Below are 15,574 nucleotides of genomic sequence, written 5' to 3' on the forward strand. Positions count from 1 at the left end.
CTTTCCTTTTTGCCCCCGACTTGGGGAAGTGCCCCAAGTGCCTGTACTGGGTCGAGTACCCGTAGGACTTTAGGTCTGTGTTTCTCCAAGGACACAGGGCTGAGAGAGAGTCCCTTCTCGGGGTGGTGGCAGCTATGTTACCCCCAGGCTAGCAAGTGTGCTCCAGGAAGGGGGTTGGCCGGACGTGAGGCACCCCTAGGGAGGCACTCGGAGCCTGGAAGGTGGTCGAGCGCAGGGAGGTGGGTGGCTCAACGTAGGAGCGCCCCCTACTGGCCCGCCACACAGCCAACATTGCATGTAGATGCAGCCAGTGGGAGTTGAAGGTGGAAGCAGAGCTGGCCCTATCTTACCAAACAAAGTGTACAAATTAACATTGAGCCAGCCAACCACAAAATACTTTGAATTTGGATTTTGTTTGGCTAAGAATTAGCTAAAAATGTCACACTTTGAAAGCTTATCGAAATAATCCAAACACCTTGCATCTTCAGAATCCAACTGGAAAATTGAAATTCCCAGAGCCTACCACTTCAGTAAGATTTTTTTGGCCACACCTAGCCAAGAACATTAAGGTATGAACACAAAAGCAAGCAGAAAAGTTTATCTGTTTATTATGGAACTTCACAAGATTTTGGGGTGGATCCTGATTTGCTTGAGGGAGGAGCCAAACCTGGTATCTGAGAAACAAGTGTTACTAATAAGGTGGCACTGGACCTAACTTGGATCTCACCATACAGCAGTGGCATAACTAGGTGCAAACTTCCCAGGCACTGACTTGGGAAGGAGGAAGGCGGGTACAAAAAACAGCTGCTACTGCTGGCAGCTACATATTCACAATTATGATGGTGGCAGCAACCAGAAATCATTGCTCATGCCTTACCCTGAACTCCCAGATGCATCCATACACTGCTGCTGTACAGCAGTTCTACACTGGTGAAGCCGCAAGGGACTTCAACAGAGTTCTTCCAAATTTACTTTAGCAAGGGATCAGCAGCAGGCCTCCAGATTTTATTTGTAGATTTTTTTTTTTGTTAGGCAGGCCATGTCATGTGACTTTACTTCCATCTCTTCCAGTGCTAAATTAAAGACACATACGCAACTCTCATAGGCACTCTGGGTGTAAGTTCACAAACACCTGTGAAATACATTGAGTTCTTGAGGCAGAAGACACCAGGAAAGGACAGAAAGTTAGGCTGCCTATACACATGCTGGTTTGTGTTTTAATTAGAATGCTGTGCATGGCCTTATCTTCAAATGTATAAGCTGCTGTGGATTTAAAAATGGCCATTGGGGCACTTTATCTCAACCTCATCTAATATGGTTTAAATAAAGCACCCCACAACCATTTTTAAACCTGTGGGGGCTTAATACACATGATGGTAAGGCATTTAAATTAGAGTGGCTCTCTGGGAACTACTCTAAATAAAACACCACCCTACCATCTACCACCACCCTCGAGCATGTGTATAGGCAGCCTTACTGTTTGTCAAAATGGTTTTTCTTCTACTGAACTATGTCTAGTTAAAATCATTTCCATTCATATACTGGCCAAAATAGTATTTATGTTTTTTTCTTGTGCTTTATTGATTCCTTTTTTAATATGGTAAAAAATTCCAGCAATATATCAAGAAATTGGGGGAAGCTTTATTTTATCCTTGCTTTGAAAAATCAACACCATGTCTTAAATTTCTCATATTTTTTGGAAAATGCAGTTTGAATAGTGAGCCAAGACACTCGCTTGACAGATGGATTTCTGGCTGCACTACAGTATTTGAAATGCATTCAAATTCACCAGATTGCATCCTGTTGACTAACATGTTCCCTCTTAGATGCCTTGGGACCAAAAGAGATGGAACCTTGATATTTAAGGATCACCAAGAAGAAACAAACCTTCATAAATCTAATTAGCAATGGCAGGTAATGCTAATAAAAAGAATATCTAGCACTCAGAGGGCTTTTGTTGATTGGAAATTGCACAAAGTAAATTATGAAGAGAAACAACTTTCACAGCAGCAGACAGGGGCACTGAGGTCATCTGAATACCTAGGGCCACATTTAGAAGTGATGGCCCTAAATATATTTAGGGCTACAGGTATATTTTCATCCGTGTTCTGGGAGAAATTCTTCAGCCTGTGAATTTTGGAAGTGGAGGGACTGTATGGTTGTAATGGCCATTTTCTGGCCTAGGAATATTAAAATCAGAACACCTTGCTCCACTATCTTTTATGGGGTTTGAGAAGAACAGGCTGTGCTACATTGCTCTCAATACACTCATAACACCTTTGGTTGTTCAGTAGGACAACAATTGTTATGAAATGTGACATTTCAAGGCCTCAGGAAGACATGTCTCTGGGCTCAGGGAACTGATGTACAGTTGACTAGATGTTTTTTGGGTTACATATTTGCTTTTTCCCAACTTCTCTCTGAAATATTAGAGATTGGCCGCACCTGGGGATGGGATGGGGTAGAACAATGCTCTGAGGAGGTAAGAGGCAGCCTGCCTAGAGCAGCTTGGAGTGCCCACAGCATTCCAGAAGCAATTATATGTTTAACAAGTACAAGTGCCAAATAAGGAATTTCCTGTTGAACTGTAGAAAAATCTGTTTCCAGAGCAAACATTTCACAGACTCAAAACACTGCAAAGCTCTGGTCTAAGTCTTCAACTGAGTTTTCAATATGCTGCTTTTACAGACTCATAGAACATTAGGGTTGGACGGGACCTCAGGAGGCCATGCAGTCCAACCCCCTGCTCAAAGCAGGGCCACCCCCAGTAGATCGTTCCAGCCAGGGTTTTGTCAGGCTTGGACTTAAAAACCTCCAAAGACGGAGATTCCACCATCTCTAGGTAACCCATTCCAGTGCTTCATCACACTCCTAGTGAGAGAGTTTTTTTCCTAGTATCTAACCTAAACTTCCCTTGCTGCATCTTGAGACCATTGCTCCTTGTTCTGTCATCTGCCACCACTGAGAACAGCTCAGCTCTATCCTCTTTGGAACCACCATACCGGTAGTCAAAGGCTGCCTTCAAATTGAGGGTAGACAGGGCGGTGGCAGGGAGGACAATCTCAACTTTTAATTTAAAATTGTAGTCATCCTGCAGTGTTAACCTCAATTCTGATTTAAGGATCTGTTTGATTTCAACCCTAGCTAAAGATTCATCCCTTTTGGTGAAGTTTAGGAGAACATCTCTGAATGTAGAAGACTGGGAGGAGCAAAAATCAGAAGGTATATCATCATGTGAGAGTAGCTGCCAGTTGATTTATCTGTAGATTTCAAAGCACTTTATAGCAGTGTCTGATATTAATTTCTTTTTCATGTATGGAGAAACAAAGATATAATAAAATTAAGTGACTATCACACTTCCATGCCCCGATCCTACAGCAGGGTTGGAAATAGAGCCCACTTGTCCAAACATTGAACTCATCTGCTGGCCGCCCTGACTGCTCTTGGCAGCAAGGGACCTGCTAGATAGAGGACAATGACATACCAGATAATGGAGCAGAATTTGTCTTAATAACAGTGATATGAGATACACTGTTTCATAAAATGGTGCAGTGTTAGTCATAGGACTAAATGTCATTTATAAACAGTGAACAGAAAGGGTAATTAAAGAACTGTAGGTTTGGTATGTTAGTCAGATAATTACATTCATTTCAGTCATTTTACCCAAAACTTTTTTGGAAGGCATGCTGCAATTGGTCCACAGTTTACAGCAGCTCCACTATGCCCGATTACTTCCAAATGAACTGATGTTTTCACTGAAGGAAATTCACACTGTTAATAGAGCAATGAACCTGAGAAAAAACCTGTATATTAATATTTTAAGAGAGAGTTTTGTTAGCCCTTATGTTATCTCTGCCCATTCCTCTTCATCTGTAGCTGATCCTCTGTGATCTCTTTTGGCTTTGGGTCCTCCTTTTCATTCTTGGCAATAATTTGAGAACATCTGGGCCTCCTAAGGAAAACAGCAGGAGATGTGGCAGTCAAAGTGTAGTCTTATTTTAAGTTTCTGTGCTTCATCCATAAATTCATTTGTCAGTTCCCAGTGTGTGTCCTAAAGGAAGCTCTTTCAGACTCAGAATATTTAGCATAAAGGTGGTCCTAGGACATTATAGGCAATTTCTGGAATTAACCCTAGAGAGATATAAACATGATATTCGCAGAATGTACATAGAAGCAACCTGGAAAAAACCAGAAATGTCTTTCTATTTCTATGTAGAATCTGAGTAATTCAATACTAGCTATTATGATATTATAATACTCAAACCTACAAACCTTAATTAGGGTCAAGGTGAGCACTGTGCAAGCACACAACAACTTAGTTTCTACTGTGCTTTAAAGCCCCCTGCAGCACTTGGCAGCATGAGTGAGGGCAGATCCTGGGAGTGGGGCTTGCAACAGGGAGCCAGGGGCTGTTGTTATTTTAAGAGAAAAACTGCAATAGAAAGGGCCCTAGGCAGCTGAACACTGGTTAGCTGTGAGAGGGAAGGGAGGAACAGCAGCCTAGGCACAGTAAGCTGCCCATCAATTTGGGAGGACACGCCTGAGGCTGGTTAGGAGAGCACCTGCCTGGAAAGGAAGCAGGGCTCTGAGGCTACAAGCCAGGCTTCCTGCTGCAGGGGCTAGTGCTGCTCTGAACTCCGTGAAGAGCTCTTACCAGCCTGTGCTGGTAAGAGGCAGAAGCTGCAGGGCAGGCCAGGTACCCCAGGGGCTGAGAGAGCCAGCAAGCATGGGGAGGGGTTTTGCAGCAGTATGACAGCCTAGGGGGGGCTTTGGGTTTCTTTAAGAGCAGTCTGCTGATACTTTGTGTTGTAGTTTAAACCAAAGGACTAGATGGTGGCAGGAGGCGAGGACAGGAGGCCACACAGGGGTGCCTGCATGGCACCCTAGATTCTGAGCCCTATCAAGGGCAGGCCCAAGCTGCAGGCACCAGGGCCTGAGTCCCAACTGTGAGGTAGAGACAAGCCTAAGCTGAAAGGGCCAAGGGCTGAAATGGAGTAAGACTTAGAAGCCAAGACAGAGGAAGTGGGCCTCATCTAGCAGTCTACAGTGAGAGAAATCTGCAGCCTAAAGCCAAGAGGACTGAAACCAATAGAAACTGGTGTGTGGATCTAGAGTAACATCTTCAAGACATGAGTGTGGTTACCAGGGCAGATGGAGGCCACAAACAGCTCATAAAGCAATTGGTGCCCGGGGGCACTAATAGGGACAGGGTGGCCACAACTGAGTGTCCCAGGGGCAAGGTGGAGCTAGGCTAGGCTCACTCTGGGATCCTGGGGGCAGCCTTCCTTTTACCCTAAGAATAATTACATCAAGGCATGGCAGGAAAGAAAGCAGGGAGAGTAAGTACCCCAAGGCACTGGAGTGGGAAACAGGAGTCAAGGGGTTACCAGAGGGCATCGTGGCCACCCTCAGATGGCAGATCCCTGCTACAGGGTTATAGCTATGCACAACGGGGAGTTTTTTATTAACATAGACAAGCAGACAGGGGCATCAGAGGTAAAACGAAGCAGGGACACATGGTGTTAATATTGGAAGATATAACTGAACAGAAGCCAGCTTTGATAGCTAAATAACATGGTGATGGTCATGCTTTGTTCTATGAATCTTCCTCTGGGCCAGCTTCTGAGAATGTGTAGAGCATCTTATCCACATTGGAGTCAGTGGTGCTACAGCATTTGGGCATCCAGCCTTTAACAATAGGGCTGTCCAACTGGTGGCCTGTGGTCCATTATCTAAGAGGGGTTAACATGTGGCCCACAGTCTCCCACACAGCCACCACTCCTGTCATTGTTCCTGCTGCTACCATGACCTGAGGCTTTGGTCTCCCCCTCTTTTTCCAGTTTCTACTTCTTGCCCCACTCCTGGGGGTAGGGAAGCAGAGTGGAAGGGGGACTAAGCAAGAGTTGGTGCTGCCTACACTTTGCACATAGCTAGGGGTAAAGAACCCAGGCTGCACATGCAGTCAGGGTGGAACCAGGCTGCGTGTACAGCTGGGAGCAAGGGTGGGGGCCAGTTGGCTGCACAGCAGGAGGGCACCCCAGGAGGGCAGCCCCCATGGTGTGCAGTCTGTGAAGCACGCAGCCTGGGAGGCTGCAGCCCTGCTTTAGATGGAACAACTTTACTAAGAATGTGCCATCATCCATATCTTTTGAGGTGTTTAAAACGGGGATGAGACCAGAAGCAAACCAGCACTGGCAGCAACACAAAACAAGCTAGATGGCTTAATGGATTATTTCCATGTCTTCTTTTTCTCCTGAGTTAGTCTCTGGTATAAATACACCTAGCTCTATTGAAGGAAGACTTGCACGTCATAGTGCTAGGACAATTTATATCAGTGGAAACCCTCTGAATTCAAAGCTGTCTTAGAGCAAGTTAAATTTCTGTTTAGTTCAGATATTTTATGAGGTGACAGAGAGGCATGGGGGGACAGACAGCCAGAAAGAAAAAGTAGGGAGATATGCAAATGAAGAAAAGGTATTTTATTTTTTCCACACAGTCAGAAATGATTGCCCTAGCTTGGATCAATTCAAGCAGCTCCCATAACCTGGGCAGAAGAGTTTGTTAGATTCATTTTCTTGGTCTGCTTGTTCAAGCCTGTTATTAATCTCTTCGTCAGCTCAAGTCATTGGAAGAAAACATGCCTTCTTAAATAGTTTTTAGGATGAAAATAAATGCCTCATTAAGTTAAACATATTAACCTGAGAACAGTATTTATGTCAGATAGACTAATGAATGCCATTACGGGGAACACACAATGGAACACACAGGAGCCCAGACAACCATTAGGCACCCTTCATAAATGTGCTCTGTCACACTGGTACTTTAAAATATTTAGGACAGGAAAGCAAGATTCAGAGGAAAGTCTTCTTCACATATTGGCAAATGCTACTGATTAAGCTTGGGTTTCCTATGGTTCCTTAGAAAGGAACACTTTCTGGGCCATGAGTAGCCAGATATCCACAAGGTCTTCGTGAATGCTCATGTTATTTTGCTGGAGTCAAGTGGAGAGTTATCTTCTCATGTGTAACTGCAACAGGTTGCAGGTATGCCCTTTATAGACCATAGGGCTTTCCTTAATGCCAATATATAGATGTAAAGTGCAGTCAAAATAGCACTGAGGTAGCTGTGAAGATTTGTAAGTCAAGCCATCCACCTTAATTCCTGCATGCCATCAGCATTCATAATTCCCACTTCTTTGAGTTACTCAGCCTTCTTCGGGTAGATTAGTGGTCAAGATATTGGCCTAAGAATGGGAAGAACTTGGTTCTAAACTTACTGTGGGATCCCTTGAGTTATTCCCTGAAGGACTATCTCAGTTTCTCACATATAAAATGATACTTCCTGTGCAAGTTGTTTAGAACAGACTCTATTTCTGTCTAGCGCCCAGCACAAAGTGGCCCTGGTCTTAGGTGGACTGTTGGGGTGATTCTAGGGCAGAAGTAATTTTAAATGGTTAACTTTGCCTTCATCTGCACACCCCTCTGTGCACATCAAATGGGAATGAATGTTTCCTTCAATCCCCTTTCTGAAGAAAGAATTAATATCTGAATTTTATAGACAGAGCCAAAGCATAGAGAACAGGCTGATATTTCTAAACCTTCTATCCCTAAAGTTAATTGCATTAATTGAAGTCAATTGGGAGGTGTTTTTGGCACCTGTGCAAATTGTTAGGAGGTCTTATATTAATGCTGATGGAATACATGGTTCCAGAGCATCAACTATGTAAATATGAACTTGTCATAGCACAGTATTAACAGTTAAACAATGTTCAGGGTTTCAAACAGAGACCTTACCTTGCTTATTCAGCACAAAACAATTGCTCCTAAAATGTTTTAACTGTTTAGTAAAAATACAGAAAAGTGGGGAGGGGTGGAGTTATGACTTCTATGACTTTTCTCTGTCTTCTTTCTGTCCTGTTCTGCTCAGGTCACCTCTCAGTGGTGTCACAGTGGATCTCATGGTACAGGAGACAGGGTAACTATGTGTGGCAAACATGATGGTAAATTATGTTCCTTTTAGTTGGCATCACTATCAAAACTAGGACCCAGAAAAGGCTGGGTTAAATGAGTAAAACACCTCATTCCCTCACTGTTTAAAACACAAATTAGATCTACTTTTTGCAGCACCAACCTTGTTTCATTGACATCCCATTGTTCAGCAGACAAAACAAGGTAGCAGAAGACATTTTTATTTTTCTAATTTCCTTTCTTAGCTCTTAAGCTTTTGTTGCCTTTCATAAACAGGGCTTTGTAATGGTCTAGGTTGGACTTTGTGTTTCCTTGGATGGCTAATGTAGCCTCATGGATAGTACCTTGGACAGAGACTTGGGAGATATGCTAACTTTACCACTGATTCTGTTGAGCAATGTGGAAGAAGTAATTGATACTTTTGGTGCCCTTGTTTCCCTGTCAGTAAAATAAGGAAAATAATACTAAGCCCCCTGATGAACATAAGATCTAGGTTTTATTATTAAAAACCTCCCATATCTAAAATTTTTGTTTATCCAAACAGGAATTTTTATTGATATTTCCTCCAGTACTTTGTATCCCAGTTGTTGAGGCTTATCCCATGTGTCCACCATTACATGTGGTAATAGAGCTTAGACAGTATACTGAAAAACAATACTCATGGGCCTTGTAACAGTGTATCCCCCCAGCCAAAACAGGTGATGAAGTACAACATTTGAGATGGATTTCCTATGATGTCAGTGGGTTTAGATAACATAATTGTTAATAATTATCCTTGGTAACATACTCAATATCTACAACAATAAAAACAAGGTAGTATATGCTTATAATTGATTTACAGGGGTTTTGCTCCCATTCCAGCCCCTTTGTATTCTTCTAGCAGAGCAAGGGACATATTAAACTGGTTCAAATAACCAGCTGGGATTTTCTGTATCATTGACAAATCTCTGGGTTTTGTAGACACAGTATAACACTGTGCTATGCTGCTTCCATTGAGGACTTTCCATATGGAAAAACTTCTTTACAGGTCGAGTGCCAAGGATCTGGACCAGGCTCCCCCCAGAGGTGCTAGTCACTCACTCTGGTGATCTTCAAAAAGTGTCTTGACACCCACCTTGCTGGGGTCATCTGACCCCAGCAGTCTTTCCTGCCCATGTGCTGGATGGTGGACCTGATGATCTTGTAAGGTCCCTTCCAGCCCCTAGCATCTATGAGTCTATGAATCTATGACTTGTCGAAGTATGACTGAATGCTGCTAAGTTCCAATGTACCCATGCAAAGGGGATATATCAGAGTAAACCTACTAAAGTTGGCACAGTCAGAGGTCTGCTGTGTTCTAACCAACATGCTCAGCTGGCACAATCATCTCTTAGGGGCTGTCACTAAGTAGTAAATACTAAGACAATATTGAGGCTGCTCTGGCTTGTGGTAAAGATTCAACCAGTTCCTAATACCCAAATACTGAGAAAAAACACAGGTGGCAGAAAAATATCTTTCCTTCCCCCATGGGTTCTGCAAAGAGTGCTGCTCAATCAGACTCTTGAATCAGGACTATGTGTATGGTTGTAGCTCTGTGGAGAGTGAGTGAAATCACAGTCCTGATTAAATCAGTGGTAGCTTCACCATTGACCAGGCTTTCACCTTACATTGTTTTGTATAAGTACTGTTGACTGGTGTGAGAGCAAAACAAGTGGAAGCTGCTGAACAAGATAGGAAAGCGGTCATGAAGCTGGGCTGAGCACTTCATGAACAGCACCAACACTATCTAATTACCAAGATTCTCATGAAACATAAGCGAGGCTCTTGAAGCCTGTTCAGACAAGTGGTGATGCCTATTTGCGTCTGTGGGGAGTTAGAAAAGCAAAGCATCTTAATGGCTCCTTTCTTCATAAGTGGAGCTCTGCTGAGATATAAAAAGAATCTGAGACTGAACAATGTGAAGAGGATTCAGAGCAATCTGTGGCTGTTTAGTAATTTGGAGAGACTTTGGCAATGCTTCTTTGGTGGTTGTTTTCCTGATGGCTGTGCTTTTGATGCCATTGAAAGCAGAGAGAATTTGGCTACAGACTTCAAAGAGGAGGAGGATTGTGGCCTCTCTGTTTTATATGGAAGTATTTACAATGAAGGAAATTGGAAATTGAAGCTCTCTTTTTTCCTGTGTTGAACTTATCATTACATTAATACAGCTATCTTTCATGAAAACCTTCAATTAAAAACATCTAAGGGCTATAGCTCATTAGTAGGACATTATTACTATCACTCTCTATAGCCCATTTTGTCCATTCCTACACTGACTGGGATAAAATACATCACTGGTCCTCTGGGAAGCATCTAAATATAATCTCTAGATGATATAGAAAATAATGCACATGGAAGGGAGAGGGAAGAGAAACTTCACCTGAAGGGTCTCATTCCTGGGGCCCTCCCCCCAGTACACCAATGAATAAGGGAAAGTATGATGCTGTAGCTTAGTGGTTGCTCTGAGCAGCATAAAAGTGATCAGATGTTGTTCCTGCTCCTGGGAATATTTGTGATTTACATTAAGGGTGCTGACAGACATGCATTCCCTGCTCTAACTCATTGCAATTGACATAAAACCATGAATTAGAACACTTCCTCCCCTCCCTGCCCCCCCCAACAAATGCTCACTTGTTGTTCTGAGGGGGCAGGGAGATTGGGCCTGCCTGCAGACAAACAGTGAGTGGAGGAGACCCCCTATCCCCACCCTGGTCCCCCCTCCCAGCTGCAGAGCTATCTGCAGGAAGGGAATGTGGAGGAGGAAACTGTGCATGCAGCCTTTCTGCTCCAGCCTTCTTGAAGAGGATTTCCGGAATGAAGCATGTGTTGAAGTCCTCAGAGCCTGTAGAGGCACCTGCTTTCAGCCTAGTTCCACCTACCTTGGTTTTGTCGGGTGCCAGGGGCTGCTGGTTGCTTCACACTGTGAGCATGTCACTCCTTTGGTTCTGCCCAGGTAGCAAGAATGTCACCTAGTCTCAAAGGAATGACATACTCACAGTGCAAAACAGACCTCAGCCCCTGGCTCCTGACAACAGCAGGGCAGATGGATCTGGGTTGAAAGAAGGTGCTTCTGCAGAGTCTGAGGACTCCAACACATGCTGCATTCCAGAAATCCTCTTCAAGGAGACTGGAGGGGAAGGGCTGCATGCACAGCTTTCTCCTCCCTATTTCCCCTCCCTTTTTGCTGATAGCCCTACAGCTGGGGGGGGAGGGCAGGGGCAGGGCTGAGGAGAGAGGTGGATCCCCAACTTGCTGCTCGCCTGCAAGGTAGGCTCGATTCTCCCTCCCCCAAAATCTAACAAGAAAACATCTGTTGGGTCAGGAGGAGGGGTGGTGCTTTAACTCATGGCGCTTAATGTCAAGTGCCATGAGTTAGAGTGGGGGAGGGGAAGGGCAAGGGAAGGGGGATCTGTGTCTGTTAGTGCCCTTAATGTAAAAAACAAATATTCCAGGAGTAGCCACTAAAGTACAGCATCCTGCTACAGCATCCAAGTTACTAATGTACAGCATCCTACTCTCCTTTTCAAGGAAGCTGGAGGGAAAGAGCTGCAGGTACAGCTGTGAGTGAGCTCCTGCGTGAGCTTCCAGCTTGTCCAGCTTGAGCTGGAGCTGGGGAGATGGATTGAAACCCAGCCCAGCTCCCCCCAGTACCCCAGCTGAGGGGATGTGGCGAGGGAGCATGAGGCAGGGGGGCTCTGATCCACATCCTCCCTCACTTCAGCTCAGGCCCAGCAAAGCACAGCCAGCAGCTCACTACTGTTGACTACTACCTCCCTCCTCCCCACTCCCTTTCTGCTGACAGCCCTGAGGGTGGGCTGGGCTGGGCTGCATCATCCCAGCCCCAAACACATGATAAATTAACCCTAGGGAACACAATTTCCCCCAGGCACTATAGAGTGCCTTCATCTGATACTTCATTTGCAGAGGGTTAATTTTTTGCGTAGTCGGCCACTTTAGAAGAGCTCTGCAGCCAAGGATGTGTGTCACGGCATGGCTGTAGAGTGCTTTCAGTGGTCCAGTCACATGAAAAGCATAACTTCTGCCTGCTCCCCAAATGGTCACAGGACTTAAAACAAAATAGAGGTATCCCTGGAAGCAGAGACAAGAAGCCAGGATTTCCCCTCCCCAACTGAGAGGTTTAACCAGTAGTGTATAGTCAGGCTCCTTTTGCTTGTTCTCTTTTTGGCTTCAAGATGCTTACCTTCTTGACTGCACAGTGATTCAGCTTCAACAGGAGGAATGTAGGGGGCCCTGGTCAGTTTGGCTTACAGCCTGCTGGCTAATGCACTCTGTTAGCAGGTGGGAGCTCTGGATTTGAATCCCTTCAAGCTGAGGAAGAGTCTGTGACCATATTTCTGCAGAGGCTATTATGTCACAGACTGTTATTGTCACTTCCACCCTTTGTTAGAACTGGAAGTTCACCTAAATCCTATTTTAGTCCTTATTCTCTGTCACAGGACATAGTTGAGACCAGCTGACTTACCTGTTAGCATCCACAGACAGAAAGGTGAGGCCCCACTTTCAGACTCACCTGCCACAACTTGATCTTAAAAAAGGTAGAATTATTTTGATGGGACCTTCCTGTTCTGCTGGGCTGGAAGCTCTGGCAAATTTCATCAACCCCATCATTTGTGGTGGTCGCTGACATCCTAGTATCAGTCACATTCTCCTCTCTGGACAGTAACCCAGGGCAGCCCCTTCCCCACACAGATGGACACCATCTCGAGTAAGGGTAGTGGGGAAGTATTAGGAGCTCCTCTACCCCTATGCTCCCTCCAAAAGCCTCCATTTCTTAAATTAGTCATCTGTGCCCCAGTACAAATTGGGAGTGTTTCAAAGATCCTCACCAGTTTCCAGTGTATGCTCCTCAAGTCTCTCATCTGGAGGGCCTTCACATTCACTCCCATACTTCTTTTATAGCAGTCTCCAAGGCACTCCAACCAGTCAGGGTTGGGAGCTTCCAGTGTGGCCGCGTTCTAGTCTCCTGCAGGTGGGTAGAGCCTTTTTGATTGGGGAAAGCTTGCAGTACAGTCAGGACTTCTGGGCCCTTGAGTGCTGGGCATGCCTCTGGGCTTCCTTTGCTCCTTGCTCAGGGCTTCCGCCTGTGCTCCATGCTGGTGCAGTATTCATGGATGGCTTTGTGCCAGTGCAGGAAACACTCTGGCAAAAGCCAGCAGTGATGGGGACAGGCTCTGGCCCTTGCTCCAAAAAGTGGGGAGCATTGACTCCAGGCTCTGGAGAAGCTGACAGCAGCTGATATGGGCTATGGACCTCACTCGGTAAGGGGAGAATGTGAGTGGGCTTGATCTCCCCCCTTTCCCTCTCACCCTGCTACAGTCCCCTTTTGGATCTGGTCCTGCATTTAGGGAATTCCTCACTGTTCCTAATGAAGTGGCATAAAGTGGCTAGACTGGTGAAGGATCAAGACCTTAGCAAAAATTGAGGTATATGACTCCTAGCTGTTAGGCAAAGTATTGCTTTCATCCTACCTTGGTTTAATTCACCCCTTGCTTGTATGTGATTAGCCATTTAGCACTTTCTAATATATCTAATTTCCACAGGCTCTAGGTGGTGCATTTTTTAAAACTGATCCTTCCATGAAAAATATCCTTTTCAGAAATGAAATAAGTACCTCCAAGGCCTAACTGAATTACACTATTATCAACCAGAGGAAAATAATCCACTTCAAACATGAAATACAAGTGGAATGAAAAGCCTTTGCATGTTGTAGTGGAAAAGAGAACAGTGTGAAACTGAAATAGCTGTATTGCATTCAGATAAAAGTGCTCAATGCAAAAAATATTTAATTATTCTCCCCCCAGTGTATAATGTAGATTTTCTCAAATATTTCCCTAACTTTCCTTACAGTTAGTGAGAGAGAATCAAATGGCCTGCAGCATTGCCAGGAAACGGGCTCAAAATTATGTGAAACTCAGCAGATCTAAGCTAATAGGGGGTTGACGAAATCTACCCCCCTTTTTATCCAGGTGGGTTTCTTCTTATTGCATTTGATGTGTGTTTTGATATTAAATGTCCATTCTTTTGAATGTCCAGCACAATGTACATAGACAGCCACACATACAGATGTCATCAACCAAACTTATCCTTTTCTTAGTTTGGCTCTATTTGTAAGATGCAAACATTGGAAACAAGACGTGCTCATAAATCCAAGCCTTGGGCCTCACAAATTCCAAAATTCCTTCCTGAGAAGTCTGACAAAGGTTTCCCACTGTAGGATCTCCAGTTTCTGTCTGTAGCTTTCTCTTCCCTCAGGCAGTCTTTTACTAGGTCCAACTCACTCTAGTTACCAGGATAACTCATCAGGAAATCTTCCCTTTGAGTAACAGTATAGAGTCAATGTTACTGGACTCTAGCAGGTATGCTCAGTGGTGAAGTAGTCATATCAGGCTCTTTCCGTTTGAATGGTCAATGAGCACTATACTGGGATACTGTTTGTGATGCTATACTACTCCATCTAAAAAATGGCATAATGATTGTGTGGCTGCCAGCTGCAGCTAGTTTTTTTTTTTGTCCCCCTTCCCCCTCCACCGTTGGCACATAGGGAGGTTGCCCTGGTCACCCTTCCCTAGTTATGCCACTACTCCTAATGACCTTGCTAGTTGTAATAAAGAGAACAGAAGGTTCAGTTCTAACTAACAAGGACACTTTGGAGTTTATTGTTCAGAAACAATACTAAACATTAACATTATGCCCTGTTAAAGCATGATGCTAGTCCAGCTGTGTGTCAGATATGACACCAGGATAGAACCATCCCTAGACTAGTACAAAATATTCAGAGTTCCCAGGCCCTTTTTATACATTGATCAAAACAAACTCATTTTTACAGCAGTCACATCCTAGTTCTCACCAAATACTAAAACATCTTTAGGTGATATAATTCACATCCAGTCTAACAAGACATTGCACCTGCTATTGTGTCCTTCTCCCCAGATAGCAGGACTGGTTTACCAAGACAGTCTGAGCTCTATTTTGGTGTCTTGTACCCAACTTACATCTATTATTTTCCATCCATTGATCTTCTGGAGTGCTTAGAACTAATATGCATAAGTTTCCCAACTTTTCTGCTTGGGTCATATATGGTCTGCTTTCTGGTCACCAAGGTTGATTGCTTATTCTGTTAGAGGCCTATGGTTTATTCTGCTAACAGGTCTCTGTATGATTGCTGTATGCACTGAATAATGGCTGCACCAATCCACGGTCCATTGAGACCTGCAAATGTTTGGACTACCTCCACCAGTCAGCAGGGGGGAGGCAAAAATTGTGGTATCTGTGAAGCCGTGGTTTTCACTTCTCCAGTGATCAGTGGCAAATGGCCTAGCTGGAGGGAGGGAAGTGTAGGGACCAGTGGAGAAATGAAAAAAAATAAAGGAGCTTCTGTGGGAGGGCCCTTCCTCTGCGATTTATGGAGATGCCTACATGTAATATATCTCCTTCTTGAGTCCTGGGGATGCTGGGATAACAACAGTCATACTGCTTTGCTATACATACAGAAAGTAAAGGAAACATGAGGCAGTAAGCCTGCCCAAACATTGTGGCAAACAGGCGGTAGATCTTCAATTAACAGTAAC

General features: G+C 44.4%; 1 long non-coding RNA gene across 1 annotated transcript in view; it reads right to left on the minus strand.

Moving 5' to 3' along the window:
- Positions 1–11,796, minus strand: part of LOC109294249 — a 12,262-nt gene extending 466 nt beyond the window's left edge. The window contains exons 1-2 of the long non-coding RNA XR_002096491.1: positions 11,786–11,796; positions 4,655–4,658 (exon numbers count right to left, since the gene is read on the minus strand). This is a non-coding gene — a long non-coding RNA (uncharacterized LOC109294249). The remainder of the gene's footprint in view (positions 1–4,654; positions 4,659–11,785) is intronic.
- Between the last annotated feature and the right edge of the window lie 3,778 nt (positions 11,797–15,574).

Source organism: Gavialis gangeticus, unplaced genomic scaffold, assembly GCF_001723915.1.
Source record: "Gavialis gangeticus isolate Ggan-Ray unplaced genomic scaffold, GavGan_comp1, whole genome shotgun sequence".
Lineage (NCBI taxonomy): Eukaryota > Metazoa > Chordata > Crocodylia > Gavialidae > Gavialis > Gavialis gangeticus.